Source organism: Oreochromis niloticus, linkage group LG9, assembly GCF_001858045.2.
Source record: "Oreochromis niloticus isolate F11D_XX linkage group LG9, O_niloticus_UMD_NMBU, whole genome shotgun sequence".
In the NCBI taxonomy this organism is placed as follows: domain Eukaryota; kingdom Metazoa; phylum Chordata; class Actinopteri; order Cichliformes; family Cichlidae; genus Oreochromis; species Oreochromis niloticus.
Genome location: NC_031974.2, coordinates 29,005,842 through 29,027,135, shown reverse-complemented (window position 1 = coordinate 29,027,135; position 21,294 = coordinate 29,005,842). Strand labels below are relative to the sequence as shown.

The following is a 21,294-nucleotide window of genomic DNA, read 5'->3' as shown; positions in this document are numbered from 1 at the left end:
AGCAGAGTAGTCTTTGCTGCTGTGGTGTCACACAGAACCGCATCCAAACCTCTGTCTTCATTTTCACTATGCAGTAATGATTGGTTATCAGAATCTAATCACCAAATTGCTCAACTTGTTTCTGTATCTCAATAAATCATCTTTAGTCTTAAATGATTGCTCCTTACTGAACTGTGAATGATACAAAGCTACTCAGGTAGAGTCAAGAATAAAAATGTGTAACCGGAAATGAGCAGAATAACTTCAGCTTTAATTTAGATGATCGCAGGAAACCACAGTCATCAGGTACTCAAGCTGATTATCCCAAACTGGATTGTTTCTAATCGGTATTCAGATTAGATGAATATAATTAAATTAAAAAAGAGGGATACAAACATGAATGCAGTGGAGGTTAAATGTAGTTTCCGTGGCCCAAAAAGTGTGAACACTGAAGCTGCAGGTGACAGAAGACATTGATGTTTGTACATGGTAATAGTCAGTTTGAGATAAGATGGTGTTATACCATATAAAACAAATGGATTTGCAATAATATAATTTTTTTTAAAAAAAGAAAGAAGAATGCAGTCTGTGTGCTTATTGTGTGTGTATGTGTGTGTGTATGAGAGAGAGAGAGAGAGAGAGAGAGAGAGATGAGGTCATTCTTTATATGCCTTTATCCCTGCCCAGTAGAAAGACAGATGAAATCAATTAGCTGGTGTTCGGTGCTGCTGTGAAGTTGACGGGTTGGGGGGTGGAGGTGTGAATGTGGATGATGGTTTTCCCAGCAGCATCGGCCTGGGGTTTTCTTGCTCGTGTGTCTCACTCACCACGGGTAACACGCCCGGGTCAGCCTGATGGGATACAGGAGGTGAGAAACATAAGGAGTGAGGAGAGCAGAGAAAGGGTCAGCAAAGAGATGGAAACTGACTGATGGCAGCACTGGGGGTGTGAACCAGCGCTTGCAGAGGTATGACACTTTATGCAGCTGTAGCATCACACTTTTGTTTTTTTTCTTAGACTATATATAAAGTAGATGGACACAAAATTAAAATATATTACATTTCTTAGAATTTTATAATGATATCCATGTCCAATATCTCTTAAAGTGACAGTCATTAATGTTCCGGCTATCAGTGTGTCGGCACACTTGGTTTTCACTTACTGTCAGTGCAGAAACACAAGCATTGCAAAAAATCCCATGGACTGGGTATAAATGGTTTATTATACACTAAGTAAATTTTGTGGTTTATTGTCCTGAAGGTTAACTTTAAAGAAAATGAAGCTTCAAAGATGCACAGTATGTATTACTGTCAGCAATGGGAAAAGATAGGAAACTGGATCTGCCCATATGTGGCACAGCAAACAGGTTGCCAACTTTTGAACTAAACCAGAATGGACCATGGAGAAATCATGACCTGGCATGAATTAATTTCCCCACCACAACCCCAGAAAAATGAAAGACGTGGTAATAATTAGACCTGATCTGAAATGACCTGAAAATAAGCAGTCTCTGGCAATGACACTATGATGAACTACCAGTCACACACATGCAATCTGCAGTGATACAGTCTCATGACTTAGCCTCTGGAGACAACTGCCAATATTTCAGGGCTTCTGGTATAGCCAGCAGACATCTGAGCCAAAGGGGTCATTGTTTAGGAATGTAGAAAAAATTTGAAAGCTAATAAAAAGCTAAAATGGACGAACTGATAGTTAGTCAAATCACATCAACACAAAATACAATAGGATCTGACTTATTGAGGTGTAATTTAGTGCATTTATGGGTAATAAGTGTTGAGGAAAATGCTAGAGTACAATACACTTTCAACTAGAACATGCAGCTAATATATGGTTGAAGGTCAGCTTGTTAAACCTTGATACAGACACAGCGTCAGCTTATACTATTCACACAGGTAAACATAATTCTGTCTCAGTCTGCTCCTTATTTCCCAGTGGGTCTTGAGAACAATAAGCTTTAGTTGTCAGAAGCAATCTGGTTGTGAACAGTCTGTTGCAGTTTTAATGTCCCTTTATTAGCTTCTGTTATTCTCTCATGTAATACAAATATACCTCTATAAAGCTGTGTGACAGGGGGCTGTATTTCAACCAGGTAACAAACAAAGTTTCTGTGTAAATGTTCATGTACACTGACAAAACCAAACCCATCTCACATTTACTATTAAAGAAAGGGAAGCTGTTGTTGGGCAAGTTGTCCCAGACATTTTCAATCCACCGCCAGCTGTATTTTTCTTTGCAAGAGACAGGTCTGCTTTAATGATAAAGGCTGAGGAACAGTCGTCTCATTGTTTCAGTCGAGCTGGCTGGAAGCGTGATGTGAAAACAAGCAAAACAATCTGATGTAATGCAAAATCCCAGCTGCAATGTGGTTAGCATAGAAACTGGCACCCAATCTGAAACAACCACAGGCATTTCAAAGTGATTTGAGGAAATCTGTTTGGTTTCTGACACTTTTTTAAAATGCAAAGACAGGTGGGTTTTATTGGAACAACAAAGCAGGTGTCCAGCAGAGAACGTGGTCAATGTGTTGGTTTTAAAAGAAGATAATAAGGCTGACATGTGCTGCTTCATGCCACTGAAATGGGTAAAGATTTATAGTCCTGTAAGGCAAAAGCAACAAATGTATAAAGACTACAACTAAAAGAATTACAATAAAAACAGAGGGAACGTTCACCTAAACTGTGACTCAGTATTTTGTTGCTGTGCAATGAAATTTATCTATGCTGTGACAAAGTACTTAAACAGGCACAAGATACTACATCACTTCATGTGGAAATTAGGCCACCTAATGGGAATAAACGAGCCCCGTGTGTGCTTTTTCTCAAGTTTGGTCCTCCAGAAGAGGCATCAGTTCAATCTCCTCTTTGAGGAGAGTGACCTGGAATTCAGTGCCAGACAGTAACCTCGCTGAAGTTTCTGTTCACTCTCATTTTATTTATCCCCTCACCCCTTTCTTCCTAAACTAGTCTTAGGTCTCTATTTTCTTTCCGTCTCTCAAACCCAGCTTGCTGTCCCTAAAACAGCTTCCTGCTCTGATTAATGTTCTTTTTACCTGGAGGCAGGAACAGGGATACATATAACCTGCACACAGTTTTCCAGGTTTGTTTAGGACAGGTCAAGGGGGTTGTATTTCTGGCACTGGACACAGTGGTCATCTGTAAGACTCCCTTCAACAGTGAAAGTCCTGTGGATGCTTCAGTACAGATTACCGTAGCTGCACTGTGGAACAGATTGCTCCACAGGCCCACAAATCTTCTACACGGGATGATAAAACCATCACATCTTCCTCACCAGGGATAACAGAGTGTAGGATAGTGTGTGGGTTGGTGTTTGTAAGGTAGATACATGGTAGACATCTGGGCAGAAAAACCAGACAAGGCTTTTCTGAATGTCACAGCGACTGAGGGTTTATATTTAGCTGCGCAGCTAATCCATTATGAAGCGGAAAACCACCAGAAACATTCTGAAGGAACTGCTGGCTGGAAGAAGCATCTCTAAAAACTGAGCCATTTAGGATTTTGAAACTTTTACGAGCCCGTGTTTATGTGTGTACACATCACATGTGCACACTCAGCTTGATCCTGCAGGCGTGCGTGTGTGTGTGTGTGTGAGAGAGGTTTTGAGCATGAATGTGCATCTGTGTATTTATAATTGTCTGTTTGGCAAAGGGGTTCACTATAAAACCCATATCTGTCCTGAAATCTAAGGTTGAGTGTTCCCAGTAAAAACATAAAGCTAAATCAGTGCAGCCACTTTAGCCGTGCTGTTGCACTGAGAGCAGAATCAGCCAGGACCCACACAGCTGAAACCAGAAAGTCTTCAAGTGACTACCGCAGAGAGATACCTAAGCTCTTTCAGAACCCTCTATCTATGAATACAGGAGCACCTGGTAGGCCATATTTACTCCCAACCTGATAAAAATATGTTATTTTGCTGTGCCACACAGTTAGCACGTGGTTTTATTCTTTACACTGCATGGCTGATTTGCATATTGACTTGGAAAACTCTACATGCCCTGAAAGACCTCTGTGAAAGACTCCATGTTAGGAAGCAAAGATTTTATGAAGCTTCCTAATATAGTTTTGAACTTTCTGACAAAAGATGTGTCTTGAGGGGCGGGGGGGTCTCAATAACGTAACTGGACTACATTTTAAATTACAGACGTACTGTAAACTAACCTCTAATTACTAGCTCTTTAACTCCACCACAGCCTCAAATGTATAAAAAAATCTTTAGTTTTCCCATTGTTTCTTACTCACTTATTTTCAATTTGTTTTTGATAAATTCCACACATTGAAGAGGACAGTTTGCCACATTCTCACGTCTATACAATACCGATACCTACAGTGTTTTGTTTGCTTTTTAAAGTTGTCACAACCTTACAGTAAAGTCATTTAATGTAGTTTCTGTTGCAGTGTTGATTCTTAACAGCCCTTGTATCTACTCCTAGCAACCAAAGTAAGAGCTTTTTAATGTGGGGTAAAAAAAAACCCCAAACAAAATAAACAAGTAAAAAACAGGCCGTTGCCAACTGCTCATAAATTCATTTTCTTTCAAAGATTAAAAAAATAACAGCAAAGTGCCTGAGTACCTGAGTTGGAGTAAAGTTATTAGGTCTGTTTCAAATGGTGTACTACATGGTTACCGCTAGGAGTACCTGGATGGTGTTTCTCATAAAGATGTTGGAGCATCGTATGAATATGAAGAACATGGGTTTAAAGCAGGTCACACTGGCATAACTTTTTAACTACACTACAAGGACAGAAGTGTAGGGCTATACTCTAAATCTTTGAGTCCAAGTGTTTTCAGTTCCACATGTTTGTTAAATCATGCACATAGACATGCAATTTACCTTTAGGAACCACAGCAACTCTGTAAAAAGTTACAGAGCAGGGTTTCTGGGTGTTGAGATGCATAGTGCATAAAATTCACCAATGTTCTGCTGAGTAAGTGACTGCAGAGTTCCAGACCTCCTCCAGCACTAACATCAGCAGAAATTGGTGCACTGGGAGCTTCATGACATGGATTTAATGACCAAGCAGCTCCTGTAAGATAAATATATCGAATGTAAGGCTACTGCATCACTCGCCATCGTTTCCATTCATCCATCTTTTATGCGGAAAATCGAAGCTATTTCATAAACACCAAAGAGTCTAGTGTCTGTGTGGTTTGAATTGTCGTCTTGTAAAAGAATTTAGTATTACAGATGAGGTTGAAGTCCTAACAAGTTGTAAGTATTTGCAAAATACTCAAGCTAATGACCAAAAGTTGCTAACATCATTTCTGATACCCCTACAAAATTCACACATTTCCCAAGTAATGAAGCTGTACTTACAAAAGGATCTGAAGTAAGACACAATGATTGATCCTCAAGCCTCAAGGTGACAATCCACTGACCGACACCTATAGCTGTAGCTGGCACTAAAGTTGAATTCTGCCCTGTCTGAAGATAATGTTCAGAGCTGTGTTGTTGCTAACATGTTGTTTTAGACATTTTTGAGTAACAGGTCAGTGAATTCTGAATGCAGACATAACACAGTATAGCAATTATATATATAAAAGACTTGAGCCTTGATCCAGTGTATATTTTTTCATATTTTTCATTTTTCCCTTGGGGTCATGAATTCAAGAGTCGCTCGTGTTAACATCAAGGTCAAATCTGATGTTCACATCAAATCAAGTCAGATCCAGGACTGAACCCACAGCTCTGAACCATATCATTATCGCTTCCAGGCATATGCCTTCAAAAATAAAAAACTGCGGACTGAAAACCAAATCTGTACCATGTCCATTTTTGTCAGCTTTTACTTCAGTGTGAACTCCAGTAGAGTTGGTGAGCTGTGCAGGAAGTTCATACAACCCAGACTCAGTGCTGTCCACAAGCTGTCATTTCCCCATCGTGCATATAAAATCCAGACTGGCAATGATGTATGTTTTACATGTCTGTATTTTGTAAAATGATGGTTGTGTTTTGTCCTTGGCTTATTTTTAAGATATTTTCTTTTCTTTGTGAATTGGATGACCATGTGTATTTGGTGCAGGAAATAATGAAAATTCCTTGAGGTCAAGTTGTATGGAGAAGTTTTAGTGCGTGGTCTGTGCCAGGGCTCATGTGTGGGTGCCATGTCTTTGGGAGTTTATATCTGGTGCTTTGTGTTTATTGTGCATTCAAGGTTGTGCAATTTGTGTTTACAGCATGTGAACTTATCCCCCTTCTTGTTTACTATGGCAAGTGTTTTGTCTTTGAAGCAGATAGACTGTATGAAATTCTCATTTCAGGGTCTCTGCTTTTATCTGTTTTGTGTTTTTAACTTCCATCTATTTTGTCTCTTCCCTCTTTTCCCAGGAGGAAGACTTTCAGGAGATGGTGAACACGGCCCAGACAATGGAGACTCAGTACAGCCATCTCTTTGAGATGGTTATAGTCAACGACGACCTTGATGTTGCCTTCAGCGAGCTGCAGTTGGCACTAAAGAAAGTGGAGACAGAGACACACTGGATTCCAGTCAGCTGGACTCACTCCTGAGAGACATACTGACTGTAAAAGGAGAAAAGGGAAGCGCTTTGACAAAAATATGCAGGTTTTCTATCTTTAAAAAAAAATATTTGCCAATGACGGTGTTGGGAAGTAAATCAGGAATAAAACAGTGCCTGGCTGCTGTGTCGCCATACCTGAACTGCATCGAGCTAAAAATAAGCTTCTGCCTGGGATCAGGTTGGATTTAGACCTCAGCTGTGGTCTGGAAGCTCCAGGTCTGACCAGATGTGATCGGGTTGTGGCTGCAGGCTTCTTTCCAGAATCTAAGACTTGGAAATTGATCAGGGTCTCAGTCTGGGTCACACAACCATGGCCACAACTTGGAGCTCCTTGGTGCAAACCAGAATGTGGAACAAGTTTGGACCATCGTAGCACCAGCAGTCCTGCCAGCACATCAGTAATCCGGCCAACCAGGACTCCATCTTTAGTGGTTTTCTGACATTAGACCATTAGAAACCAAAGGGATTGATGTATTTCTTCTTTGTGGACAACTTACATGTGTTTGTCTGTAATAGAGCACAGCACCAGGGAAAAGAGGAGAAAGGAAAACATGCTTACCTTCTGTCCTACTAGACTTTTGTACATCTAAACTCTTCCATGACTGTTATTCCAAGCAAAGCACTGTCAGGTACACTTTTGAGAAAGGGCAATAAGTGTAGTTTATTTTAAAAGTAATTAATATATTTTCCAATATCCGCTAGTAGTTTTTTTTTTATTAAATACATTTAATATACAATTATTGTGACTTTAACATTATCTTAGCTGGAACCATCTCTCTGATAGCTTCTTTCACTAGAATCTCTTTTTTCAATCTAGTGTTTTGATCTCATCACTCCAGTCTAGTTTTTTTTTTCTTACAGAGCACACACAGTTGTGTTTTTTGGTGTTGTAATGTCCATTCAAAAGCATTGCATCTTTATCATTTGAAGTTCCAAAACTGGACACTCTTGGATGTCAGGTAGAGGAAACTATTGACAACTATGTTTTATTAGAGTGGAGTCCTTATTTTTACTAGCATAAAAAAGCTTTATCAAAGTACACTACCAGGATTTTAACTTAAGTAGCTGGATCTGATTTTATGACTATTAGGAGTTGATTGTTCATTTGAGTCACTCACTCCAGGCCTCTCTTACTCATTTTTAAACCAGCACTTTTCTTGGTAAGCTTTGATCATAGATTAACATAGCGTTAAGATCTGGGATATTGATTTCCAACACAACTAGCCACTTAGTCTGACTCTATTATCAACATTGCTACAAGTCTTGTAGCTTCAGATTTTGCTTTCTTCTCAATTCTGGGATGAGCTGATTGCCCTTTATGTCTTTAAAATCAAGTGGACTTATTTAGCTAAATTCCAGCTATATTCTTTGTTTGCTAGAATATAAGTCTCAGGAAAAAATCCATTCATATTTCATTCAGGAAAACTCCAGGCAAGTGTAATCTATTTACACCCCAGCGTCCAGCTATAGATGTGTGCCAAATTACTAACTCAGATGTGACTGGACCTTTGAGAACCAAGGTTGTGAAAGGGTGGAGTCAGTGGGGGTGGTAAAGGGGGGCTCTTGAGAAGTTCAGCTTGCAATGCACTGGAGGATTCAGCAGGCCTCCGCTTGATGATGTTCCAAAGAAATCCCTCACAGATCCAAATCAGGTTCCCTAGCCTTAATGTTTCCTCTTTTCCACAGTGCTCACTTTGAGAAAAGAACAGAGCAGAAGGAGAGGAGGGGGCTGTTATGGTCATGGTGGATAAGGACACAGCAAGGTGAGGGAGGAGGAGGAGGTAGTGGGAAGGTCAGGAGAAGGTAATGGCACTTACTCAGGCCAAAGGGAGGAAGTAGTTAGTCCACACATTGCTTCTTTTAAATGTCTTCCACTTACTTCTTCTTCCTAATTAGGATAACAGAGAAACATATATACTCTAAGTCTGCTTTTACATACAGTAATATGACACTAACCCTCCATGCTCCCCAGGCTAAACACAGTCTCAGTGAACGAATGGTCAAATAAGCAAAGTTTTTCTCTCCAAAAGCTATCGAGTTCAGTGAGCTATGTTTGTCACCCCGAGTTGTCCAGGGTACAAATACTAAACTGTGATATGTAATATGAAAAGCGCTCCAGTGCTCTACATCATTTTAGCAACCATCTCTAGGGTAGAGACTGTCACAGACGTGAAGCAGCCTAGCTGTTACCTAGCTTTTATCTAAGGTCTTGTTGCATAACATGGTTTTACTCGGCATACTCCAGTTCATGTCTTTATTCACCTACTATCTCATCTGCTCCATTTTTTCCCAAAATGTTTATTTGACTCTGCCTGACTTGAAGCTGACAAGCAATGTTTTGATAGCACTACAGTTCCCCTAGAAAGGAAAGTTGCTCCCCACACCCCCGAGACATTTGTCAGTAACAAACGATGAGCTCCTTGATGCTGTGTCATGAGAGGTAGTGACTGACATACTGTTTTGCTTCCTGGTTCCTCGATGCAGTTAGCATGAACCTAAAGGAGCCCACACCATTTTCAGAGTGATGAGGAGGTGGAATCTGCCCAGATGCTGTGCTTTATTCACTTCCAGCTCTGGAGGCCAGAAACATGTGTTCACAGATTAGGTTTCCTATGAAAGTGGATAACAAAGGGAGGAGAAACAGCCACATATGCCAAGGTACTTTAGAAGAGCGATGATGTAATACTGAAAAATACTATGTATATACATACAGGTCTACGTATATGATGAAGAAATAAAAAAGTAAGTGGCCGTGCAGTTCTGTAAGTAGTAGCAAAGAATGAGTTGAGTTCATAAATCTTCATATAAAAGTCATAAAAGTCCGCCTGTAGCCCCTGACTGATTTAAGGTAACTAATCTTTTTCATTCTCTTTAATCATCTTTCTTTGATATTCCTTGAGAAGTGAGCTGCCATGTGAGTAAAAGGCCAAGCAGTGCCTTCACCAGCTCAGGCATGAACAGGCACTTGCTCCCTCTCTATTCCTCATTTAAACAGAACTTGTAATGAATCTGAGGATTTATAAGAAGCAAAATTCCGCTTTTTCTTTAAATCCCTAAGATTAATATTGCTCTGTTGCACTGCAGTAAAATCTCACAAATCTTTTGATGTGCTTGATATATTTATTTTCATGTCCATAAATCCATGCATTAACTGAACCCACTGTTTAGCAGATTATGACCAGTGCAAGAAGGAGGAGAAACATTGCAAAAGTCAGAAAGCCCATCCCGAGCCCAGCGATGTGTCACAGAGGTTCCCTGAATGTCCCTGATTCTGGAACTGTTAAAGCAAAATGCCTCTGCCTCGCTTTACAATATGTGCTGCAATCATTTTGATTTACTGCCTTAAAATGACTGTGTTGAGGCCAATATCCTAAATGGGGCTCAATGAGATACGTCCTGCCTCTGTAACATAACAAACTGTACATCATGAGCATCAGAAGAATGCCTTGTGCGTAAGAAGGAAGAGGAGTCCCGCTGAGATTCTCCATCTTTTTCCTGAATGAGCCTTTCTCTCTGGGTCTCCTTTTTCTCTTTCGTTCCACTATCGTCCCTGTGCCCAGTCTTTCATGTGGTGACTCAGTCCATCACCGTGGCTTTACCATAGGAGCCAGCCTGGGACGCTGCTCTGCTTTCCTCATCCCAGAGTAAATGCCCTTGACCATTGGGAGACTGTACTCTAGACTAATGGGGCTTCAGGCCAGGAGCTTCCGCCAACACTGTCTCCTCAGCCTAATTAGCCTCACCATTACCTCATGTCTGTGGGCAAAGGGTCTTTGGGGCATGCTACCGTTAGACGTATTTCTCAGTCACAGTGCTTTAGGAACCTGAGGGTGGAGAGTGAGAAGTGAACAGGGGATGCTCTTCATTCTCTTTTGGCATGAAAATGCATTTTCACCCTGATGAGAATGTGTGGAAATCATAACAGCATGTCTCAGTCATTGTGCAGTCGGCCATTCATTAACACAGGGCAGTGTATGTATACACTGATGATGGAGCTGTGCAGGCTAAATTAACTCTGCGCATGTTTGAAAATTAGAATAAGGGGTAAAAGTTCATCATGAGGGTTCTTGCAGATGAAGAAATCATGCTACACATGTGGCGCGATAGAAGGGTCAAGGGACCAAGACACTTTCTATGTTAGAGCTGTCCACCTGTATTTTCTTAAACGTTTGCTGTGGTCCTCCCCCAAGTCTTACTGGCCTCTGTTAAAGCAGTTTTAATTGCACTGATTTGGAAATGTAATCTTTAAGGTTAGAGTGCTCTTTGGGTCAGGAACTATCTTGTGTTTGCTACAAATTGGTTGCAGTGTTGCCTGCTTTCCAAGTGTGTCCACTTTCTTTGCAATGAAGCATTCTTTTAGTAGTCTGTTTTATTCTGTTGGGTTTCTAGCAGCGTCCTCTTTTGAACAAGTTTGTAGAACCAAATATAAATTTAAGTAGCAAAACAGTGGTTCTCCATCTTCCAGCAATACACCACTCAAATGGAATGTAGCACCGTGTCCAGCTAGGGTATGAGAGCCCTGCAGCAGTAGCCATGCCGACCCTGTGTGACGACAGTAAGTGGATTACAAGAAGGCCATGGACACTGGTCATTAATACTAAGTCTTCTAGAGTTACATCCATGTGGCAGCGGCTATACCACAGGGATGGAGCTCAGGACCTCCAAGATTTGTTGTTCCATGTAGGCGCCTCAGATGAGGTTACAGGTTCACAGAAAGCTGTGTGGAATATTTTAGATTTTCATGTTTCGGTTTACAGTGATGGAATAATGATTCAAACAGCTTTTTATTTTAAAATTTTAACAAAAATCAGAACCTGACAGTCAAAACCTTTAACAAAGGCTGCTAAAGAACTCGACATTCAAATGTCCAGCTGAGTCTAAAAGAGAATTTTCATTAGTGAGCCCAAATCTGAAGCAGACAAGCTGTATGTCACATGTGAAAAAGGCCAACGATGTCTTGACGTGACATTTTACCAAGGGTGTAGATTTGGTTTTGGCATTGGTGGGGACGGATGATTCAACCGCCGAACCCTGCCCTGTTTCTTTTTTTTCCCTTTTTGTCTTTGCTTCTTGATAAAAACAGGAGAAATATACTTGCCTACATATGCTATTCTACATTTAAACCATTTAAAATTACAATTCATAGTTTTATATGTGAATTATATAATGTTAAAATACTATTAAACAAATGACTGACTAAGTATTTTAGGCTTTAGTTTACTTCAGCCATATTCCATATGAATCAGGTACCATACAAAAATAAAAATAGCTTCAAATACAGTCATGACAATAAATGAATATGACTTTAAGGACTTAACAACATTAGTTTGGTTATAGTACACCAACATCTCTGACACATTAGCACTAAGGGAACACTGAATGTGACCTGCTGGTTTTTGTCCATAAAACTACTCATCTAAGATTGCCACAAAGTAAAAGATCTCTCAGCAAAATTATGCAACATTTTAGGCACTATTGCCCTGATCAAATCAGTGAGCTGGGATTTTTTATTCTAAACGTGAACTACTATTACAGCAACAGACATGGACTACTGGTGCCATACACAACAACTCACTATGTGAAGCAGCCAATGCCACATGCCTTCTCCCCTCATTAACTGAGATAAACTGCTGGCATATTGGTTTTACATCTATACTGTCCGGTCTCTCCTGGTGGACATGGCATACAGCAGCATTGTTTAATCTCATTTGAGTCATTGTTGACCTTAGCCATCTTTTTAGTCTTCTGAGAGCACTGAAGCTTCTTTCAGCCTCAGTACCTGTGTTTAAAGATTAAAATTATTATTATGTGCTTGATGTGTCTCACCTTTGGCCCTGGCTCTTCCCCTCTGACTGCACTAGGACATATTGCCACCTGATAAAATAACACATTGATTCGTGCCATATAAAAAGTGAGACTTGTCAGATTCTTTGTCAAATATACGCTAATGAATCAATTTACATCAGCAGCCTAACAATTGTCATGATAATAAATACTAGTTGATCTATAGCACCAAATCATCAGTCAGTCACCTGTGACCTCGCCTCTTCACCTCTGCCCGAGCTACAACATGGCAGAGATGCCTCTGTCACCTGATAAATAACAGCAAGACATTCCAAATACATGCAGTCACATATGTGCTTTAAATACAGTAATGAACCAATTTTTCATGCCAGATATTGCACCTCCACTGTTCTAGAGTCCAGTGGGGAAGTTCTTTATACCACTGCATCAACATATGCTTGGATGCATCTGTTCAGCCATAGAAACCCATTCCATGTCGTTCTCTATGCACTGTTCTTTAAGTAATTGGAAGGCCACATAAGATTTTGGAGGTCTTTAGTGACTGACTCTGGAGAAAGTTGGTGACATTTGCACCAAGGGCGTAGATTTGGTTTTGGCATTGGTGGGGATGGATAATTCAACCACCAAACCCTGCCCTGTTTCTTTTTTTTCCCCTTTTTGTCTTTGCTAAAGATAAAAAAAAAAAAGATTTAAAAAAAGGAGAAATATACTTGCCTACATTAACCACCAAGTCAGCATCCAAATTCACCTGTGATCTTATATCACCATTACTCTCTGAGCTTTGTGTTGGTTCTTCTGTCACCTGACAAATAGGACATACATGACAATAAGAATAAAATGTGTAGCTGCTTCAGTGTTTCTGTCAATTTGTGCAGATCTTGACTCATCAGTAATGTTTGTAGGGTGAGAGCATTTTTAAAACAATTTGTGGAAACTGCACTACAAGGTGGAATATTTGCAAAATCATGACTACCTCATGACATTTTGTCTCAAAAATTAACCCTATGAATATGTCAGTGCCACCAACATTTTAACGTTAGACATATAATTTTAACAGCCTCTGTAAACTAATATCCTGGCTTGCTCGAGGCTGCTGTTTTCTCTGACAGTTTGAATCAAAATTAGAAATGCTACTCTGAGACTGAGATAACTAACAGTGCTGCCTGCTGTGCAGTTAGTTTCCAAAACACGTTATTCATGGTTACATACAATTTTAGACTGATGTGGGCCAAAGCCTAGCATAGCCTGTAACGTTATTATGACGGGCACATGTTATGAGTGAACTTGGCTTTAACTGACTTACAGGTTTCTTTGAAAAATACTTTCTTCTATCCAGGTTCTTCCTTTTTGCTGCCATCCTCCTCTCCTCCTCGCAGCGCAGGCTTGCCGCTGCTAAAACTAAACAGAGCTCCCTGAAAGGCACAGCCAATCACATTGGCCATATTTGTCACATGACGTAGGACTCGAGTAGAGAAAGTAATTTAACTCTTTCTGTACCGCTGGGTGAATGAGACGCTGGCAGATCGTTTTTTTTCTTTCTATCGGGTTTGTTTTTCTTTACTCGCAGAGATCAAATTATTGGTGGGGACAATTCAATAATCGCTGGATATTGGTGGGGACATGTCCCTTACGTCCATGCCAAATCTACGCCCTTGCATTTTACCATCAATATTGCCATACTCTGTGCATAAGGGTCATGATGCATGGTATCACTAGTGACCTATTAATGTAGTTACAATGTAGAAACATTTTAGTGATTCGATCTTAGGGTGGAGATTGTGCACTGAATCTCCAGTGCACAATCTCTGTGTTCTTAGAGCACTTAGCTCTAAGAACACAATTCTTAGAGCTAAGTGCTTATTTGCCCATTGCGTCACAGCAATCTTCACAGGCACAAATACTTGACAAATCACTGCCTGTAAACTACATGAAGGCCACAAATACAGTTCTCCAAAGGCAAACAATTATAAGTAAAAATCCAAGTTGTGCTTTTGTTTTATTGTTATTATTCTGCCATTGTGTTTTATCCTATTGTAAAGTGTCCTTGGGTGACTTGAAAGGCGCTCATAAATGAAATTTATTATTATTATTATTAAGTTTTTTATATGTTTATAGATGGTAATGGAAATGGAAGCTGCTGGTATACGAACAGGATGTAATTTTACAGACGAATTTTGCAAGGCTATGGTGTTTTGTATGGGATATTTATATCCAACATGGTGGAAATGTTACTATTTGTTCCTATTCAGCCCCATGCTCAAATTGATCTGTACAACATGGACAAATATGATTAAATCTATATACACACTTTACAGTCTTGGTCTATCAAGGTGAATTCAGAGGATTTCAGGTTTCTTGTCATTTGCAACAATCTTGGTCTCAATCTGGTTCCTCTGGTTTCCGACTGGGTCACTCACCACCCACAGTCCGCTGCTCTCTGGTACTATATTTTCTTTCTCTGGATCCAAAAGAAGACATTTTACACCGTAGCAATGGAAGACGTAAGTCTGCAAAACCTATTTACACTTGACTTTCCTGCATGCAGTGGAAGATGCATGTGGTGACACTGATGTGTGAACCACTAAAGATTTCACCGTCATTCTCTTCCTCATCTCTCGCTGTCTAGCAAGAGAAAATGTAGCATGCAGTGTAGATGAGGTACTGCAGTCTGACTCCACTAGGAGATAGAAAAATACAACTGTAGCTTAAATGATCAGAAGTCAAACTGAGTCATAGTTTGTGAAAAAGACTCATCTATGAATGTAGCTTGATTTGGGTTTGACAAAGCATTAGGTAAAACTGGATGTTTTTCACATCCAATTGAGTTTTTTCTCAGTTGTGAGCGTTGTGTGCATGTGCACATGTGGCACAATAATTCATGCATAACACACACATGTATACAGTCCTACAGTCATTTTTATAGTTATCTAATTTGTTACACAACAACCTTCCTCAGGCTGAATCATGAACTTTTTGTAACTGATAGGAGATTTTTATTTTCCTGCAAAAGTCACTAACTAAAGACAAATATAATAATATTTGTCTTTAGTTAGTGACTTTTGTACATGTTTATCAATTTTCAGTTTACCTTAATTATCATGACCCTTTTGATTACTAAATTAAAAAATAATGCAGTAATTGATTTGGCTCACAGGGCATGACTTGTCTTGCTAGTTGCTAACATGTTAACCAGTAGCTGTCAGCAGTTGATGATGGCTAATGTAATGACTACCAATTCAAGATGAATCATTCTGTTAAAAAGTCCACCTGACCTTCTCAGAATATTATTAGGCTTAGAGAACCTTGAAGTGCATAGGGGTGGGTCTGTTTTATGCGACTGAAACCATGGTATGGAATACCCTAATAGAAATCTTTATCTCCTTAAATCTATATCCAATGTCCTTCAAGATGTATAGCCAGAATAAAATTTTAAACCCTTTATTGCTAACATGATAGTGTTAGCAATATAGTGTTAGTGTTAGAGGAAATATGTGAGCTAATAGTATGACAGTTTGGGATTTCCCATAGAATTTTGTAGACATGTTTGTTTTTAATATACTGATTGTTGTACAACCCCACGTGCCTCTAATAAAAGAGAGGTACACGTACTGAAACACATCCACAGATGTAACAAGCCTTCTTGTGAACCCCTAGAGATTGAAAGAACGTATTTCTTTTCACCAGTGTGAATTCTTGCTGCACTCAAAGACCTTGTAACAGTCAGTCAGACGTCAAGTTGTTATTACATTGTTCTGGGAAACATGGGGACATGTCAGAAGCTTTTGGCATCTTTATATCAACATGGTGCAGGCCCAACATGGACTCATGACAATCACACATGTATCCTTCATCATGTTCTCAAAGCCTTTGACCTTGAGGCCATGCACTCTACACATCATGTTTTGACATATTGTCGTCCTTGTTTTTGGATAGTTAGGCATGAAGAAGAGCACATGATGGCTGCACACACTTCCTTTGTGCTTACTTTGTGTGTTTCTAATCAAACAACTGCCCTGGCTTGATGATCTTTTGTATCATTTGATGGGAACTCAAATGATTAAAAAACAAACAAAGAATTAAAAAGGGAACCAAATGAAAATAGGATGAGAGACTTTCTTTTTTGTAAAGGAGAAATAATGAGAAGTTGTGTGATTTTGTAATGGGTCATGTCCCTTTACGACGTGATGTAATTTCCAATAAAGAGCCATTGGTCCAGTGAGGATCCCAGTATATTATGTGTTGAGCAGACAGGAGACTGGGCTACCAATTCTTGTGCAGGCCAGATCTAGTGGACAGATGAAAAAAATTTAAAAACGTCTGTTCCACATGACATGTTAAACTGTCAAAACAGTCATGACTCATATGAAAGAAACCATGTGGCGGGGCCTTAGGACAAACAAAGCCTAAAGCAGTTCACCTTTGGCAACTAATAATAGTTAGTTTTACACTCCAGTGTGATGACTTTTGGAACTCTAAGGCGATTCTATGGAAATATAGCATGGAAAGGAAGGAAAGGAACGGCAAATCAAAAGGGGATCTGATGACGTGTAGAGGCGCCAGGAACAGAAAAAGATGCTTTGGGTCTTGTTAGGCAAAGGCGGGAGACCAGAAGGGAGTTCCTTGCAGCAGTCAGCTGGAGCCTATGTGTCATGTGTTAGCAGGTGTTGATGGCGGGGAGTGGTGCTGCAGTGGCTTGGGGAGTGATTGAGGTTTGGCTGTGGACAACATACCGTAATGAGTGATTCTTCAGAGAGGCTCTTTTACAGCAGCCAGAAGTTGAGAGAATGAAGCACCCTTTTAACTGAATCCATCTGAAAGGAGGAAATGCCCACGGTCCAAAGTCTGGCTGCCTGGCACTCAGACGACTCTGCTAAGAGATCTCCCACCAGAGAGTATCCTGCCTTCGAGGCTGAACTCAACCCCCTCTGCAGTCTGTGTAGAAGGGCTCACACGCAGGCCACAGACAGACTGATTAGTCCTCAGAGGTTTGTGATCAGCCTACATTGTTAGCACTGGAACAGCACTGGCTTTGACTACCTTTTCTTGGCTTGTAGACAACTTGTAGAGAGCAATATTTTATTTTCAGAATTTTTCAACCTCAGCAGCTAGTGGACACTTCCTAAATATAGTGGTCCTTTTCTTTGAGCACTTTAGCAGTAGAAATACAGAATTCTACAATAAGATATACATATCAAAAATCTTATAAGTAGTATAATAGCAATAGAGTATTAGACTTAAATAGACTGCTCTTTGTCTCTTCACTACCTAACAAGAAATTACCAACTAAAATGTTGTACAACCGCCTTGAAATATTGAAAACACTAAAATGTCTTAGACTTTTTCTACTCATACTCCTACCACCATGTTAAAGAAAAAATAATGGACAAAATATTTGAACAAGAAAATCTTTAACTCCTTGGGAGAAGCTCAGATGAATCAAAGGTCTCACAAAGTAGAATTTCTTTAATCTACACGTGATTACAACTCTAAAATACTCTGGCTATTTTACAGTTAAATAAGGGTTTTGCCACTTCCCAGTACAGATGAGGACAGGACTAGTAGCCTCCTGACATGACAATTTCATTTTTTAAAAGGTTTTTCCCATTTTTTAACACAGTTTTTCTAAACATCCTACGGTTTCTCAGTCACAAAAAGCAAAATTATTTCATAAAAGATGAAAACAACCAGGATCAACCACCCTGATGCTGCGTGTCCTTTTTGATGAATGATAGCCTGCAGTCATTTGTTGCAGTTTTCAACAAGAGTCACACATGTCTCCTGAGCATTCCCAATCCATTCTTCTTCGACAAAATGTCAAGCTCCTCCTGATTTGATGGACCTTGGTCTTCAGTTCACCCCACAGATTTTCAATGAAATTTAATTCAGGGCTTTGTGCACGTCAGTCTGGGGGTTCTTTGCCAGGAGTGATGTATGTTTTGGGTTATTATTATGTTGAAAGACTTCAGTTAGTTCTGTTTGAGTTGTCTATGTTTCCCTATTTAGGTTCCTCCCATGTCGGTGTCTTCCCTACTATGTAGGTTAGTGTCGTGTCTTCACTGTGTCAGTCTGACCATGGGGTTGAGTGACCCAGTGACACTCAACCCCTCCGATGAGCTCCGAGAGGAAATAATCCAGACTGTGGAATCACTATGCAGTGAGTGGTTGGAGCTACCCGAAAGGGAGACCGGAAGGAAGTGAATTGCCAGTTGCGTGGATGTATCTTAGGTTTTCCCTGGTTGATGGAGTCGGTACACCCCCTGGTAAGGGACTTCCTCCTCATCACCCTGCATCTTCTCCCACAGAAGCAGATCCCCAGCGTGCAGGCTTCATCTCCACTGCCTTGCTGTCATGCAGCTTTCCCTCCACCGTCCGCAGAGATAAGAGTCAGCTCACTGAGACTCTCCCCATTCCCAGGCTGACCTGTTGCTACGTCCATGTTACTACAGCAAAGGGACGCCTTTGTTATTTTGGAATAGGTTTGGACTGCCTTGAGCCTCCCGTGACGCACTGAGCTGTTCTTCTTAACAAACATTAGTTCACTGTAAATCACTGTATTTAATCAATAGTAATTATCAAATTCAGGCTTTTCCTTCCATAGCGTGTCTTTTATTCTCTCTCTTGCTCTCTGCTCTTTTCTCTTTCCCCTCTCCCTCAACTGGTCATGGCAAATGCCTGCCCCTCCCTGAGCGTGGTTTTTCTGGCTTAACATTGCAGCTGCAGCCATGAAAGTGGATTCTTTGATCTGAAAAGTTGAAACCATAACAATTAGGGCAGAAATCTAAGCACTATCTCTGTGGAACGACAGTCGATGCTTATGATTTGCCAATATCAACCCTACTGAGAACCACAGTGGTGACCAAATCATGTGGTAGCATATTTTTCAGCAGCAGAGACAGAGAGACTAGTCACTACTGATCTAGATAAACAAATACAGCAATTTCATCGAAGAAAACCTAAATCAAAGTGCACCCACCTGAGATTAGTGCACTGGTTCCCTTTTTAATGTAACCAAAGCATACAGTCCACACAATCCAGAAGTGGCTCACCATCTAAAAATAATTGTATTTAAACAAAAAACAAACGATAGACTACCCTTTGATCAGACTGTATGGAAGTCAATGCTGATTTGTACTGAGGGGTCAAAATTGAAAGTTTTAAGTTAGATCAGATGGATAGTTTCAGAAAAATAAAATAAAAGCTAAAAGGAAAATTACAAAAGCCAACATTTATTCTGGGCTCAGAATAAATGATGTGATGAACAACAGAGTTGTCTCCAGGCAAAGTCTTCTCTAAATTCTATCTGTTCACAAGAAGGTCTTATTTTTCTTTTCGTGCCTTTCATGTGGATGTCTCACTATTTCCAAGACGCAATATTCTCCCTTTCTCTTTTTGATTGGCCTGGCGGCGCCAACACTGGAAGCGCACCAACATAAAGGTCTCAAGCAGCACCTCCTTTAATGACGGGAGGACAGGAGACCAGTGCTTAACAAGTTGCCCTCTTTGTCTGTTGTCGCTCCTTTTATTCCTCTCCTCACCTTTTCCGTTTACATTTTCCATTCAACATCTATCTTCATCTCAGTTCACGTCTCAGTTTTCCTCAACGTGTTCTTCTTCCCAAAAACAAGCCGACCACTCATTGACTCTACCCTTTGGTCATTTTATTACCTCTTGCCTAGCCTATTTTCTCTTTTTCAACACATCAAACTTCCCATCATTCTAACACAGAAGAGGGACAGAACAAAGGTCCTTTGATGTCTATAATGCAAAAGTCAAACTGTATAATGCTTAGATCCCCAAGCATTAACAAGTGTGGCAATGCCAAACAATGATGGTCTCTTAGACTGCTGTTTCAAAATGATAATTATAGTATAAAAGATGAAGTGAGGGGGGACAGAGGAGCAAGGAGGTGAAAGGAGTAGGAAAGGAAGAGTGAAGATCTGTGTTTCTATTTAAGTGTTCTGAACATTTTAAAAGAGTAGAAGCAGCTGCTATCTGCAGGCAAAAACAGGCAATCAGTCCAACATAATGGATTTTGGCAGCTCAAGGTTACTCAGAGGACTTTATGAACAGGTCAAGGTGGGGGCAACCTAACCTCACATGAACTACACAAAAGAAAACCACTATATTAGTTTGTTTGTTTGTTTTTCATTTAAAAAAAAAAAAAACGAATTTAAAAAAGGACTTTTTTGGAGCATTTTGGCTATTACCTTAGCAGACAGACAGAAACAAGGTAGAGGAGGGAAGGCATGCAACAAAGATAACTGGACAAACTTGGACTGGGAAGGCTTAATCTCTAAGTGATTAGTATATAGCACACATAGCCATCAGGGCCGAGACCAGATTAATAACTGGCTGAAGCAGATAGCTCAAATTAGCCCACTGATCTGGACATTTGATTAACTACATTTTTCTGTGAATTTACACAACTTAATTACAACATAAACTAATTAGTGGTGATCTTGCAGAGAGGCTCATAATTCAATGTTAATTGTTTTAGTTTACTGGAATAAGTTTTTGGGATTATAATTACTTAATATCAATTGAAAAAAATGCTGTTGTCTGATGTCAGAGGAGAATGGCTATATGGCCACTTGTTCTGAAACACTGGAACTTAAAGCAGATGAACTACAGTAGCAGAAGACCAAATCCGCTAGTCCTCGGCGGTCGACCTGCCATGTCTGTATGTTGTGTTTGATGTCCTTCTCTCTCGGCATCTTGTTTCCTACTGTACATGTTTGTATGTGTGTGTGTATGGCGGCATTCGCGTTTCTCTGCAACATCAAGCCAGAGAGTGTTTCCCGCCTTGGAGCCAGACACCTGTAGAGCAATCATACTCACCTGTTGCTGATCAACCAATAGGGCGCTACTTAACAGAGTAGCTGAGCTACGGACAACACTGGATCTTTGAGAAACACAGCCAGTTTTCCAGCTAGAAGGTAAAAGTGTTTTGCGTTG

At 40.2% G+C, this 21,294-nt stretch overlaps 2 long non-coding RNA genes across 3 annotated transcripts in view; one reads left to right on the top strand and one right to left on the bottom strand.

Annotated features, from left to right (window-relative positions):
- The window catches only part of LOC109203470 (uncharacterized), a 79,503-nt gene extending 72,649 nt beyond the window's left edge, over window positions 1-6,854 (top strand). Inside the window, exon 8 of the long non-coding RNA XR_002063243.2 lies at window positions 6,344-6,854. This is a non-coding gene — a long non-coding RNA (uncharacterized LOC109203470). The remainder of the gene's footprint in view (window positions 1-6,343) is intronic.
- LOC102081156 (uncharacterized) lies at window positions 6,700-11,548 on the bottom strand. Of its 2 annotated transcripts, XR_001224876.3 has the most exons (3): window positions 8,991-11,548; window positions 8,352-8,422; window positions 6,700-8,226 (listed from the first exon to the last, which is right to left on the bottom strand). It is a non-coding gene; the product is annotated as an uncharacterized LOC102081156 (long non-coding RNA). The 2 variants fall into 2 exon arrangements; XR_003221487.1 differs by having other exon boundaries at window positions 8,352-11,548.
- Window positions 11,549-21,294: the final 9,746 nt, after the last annotated feature.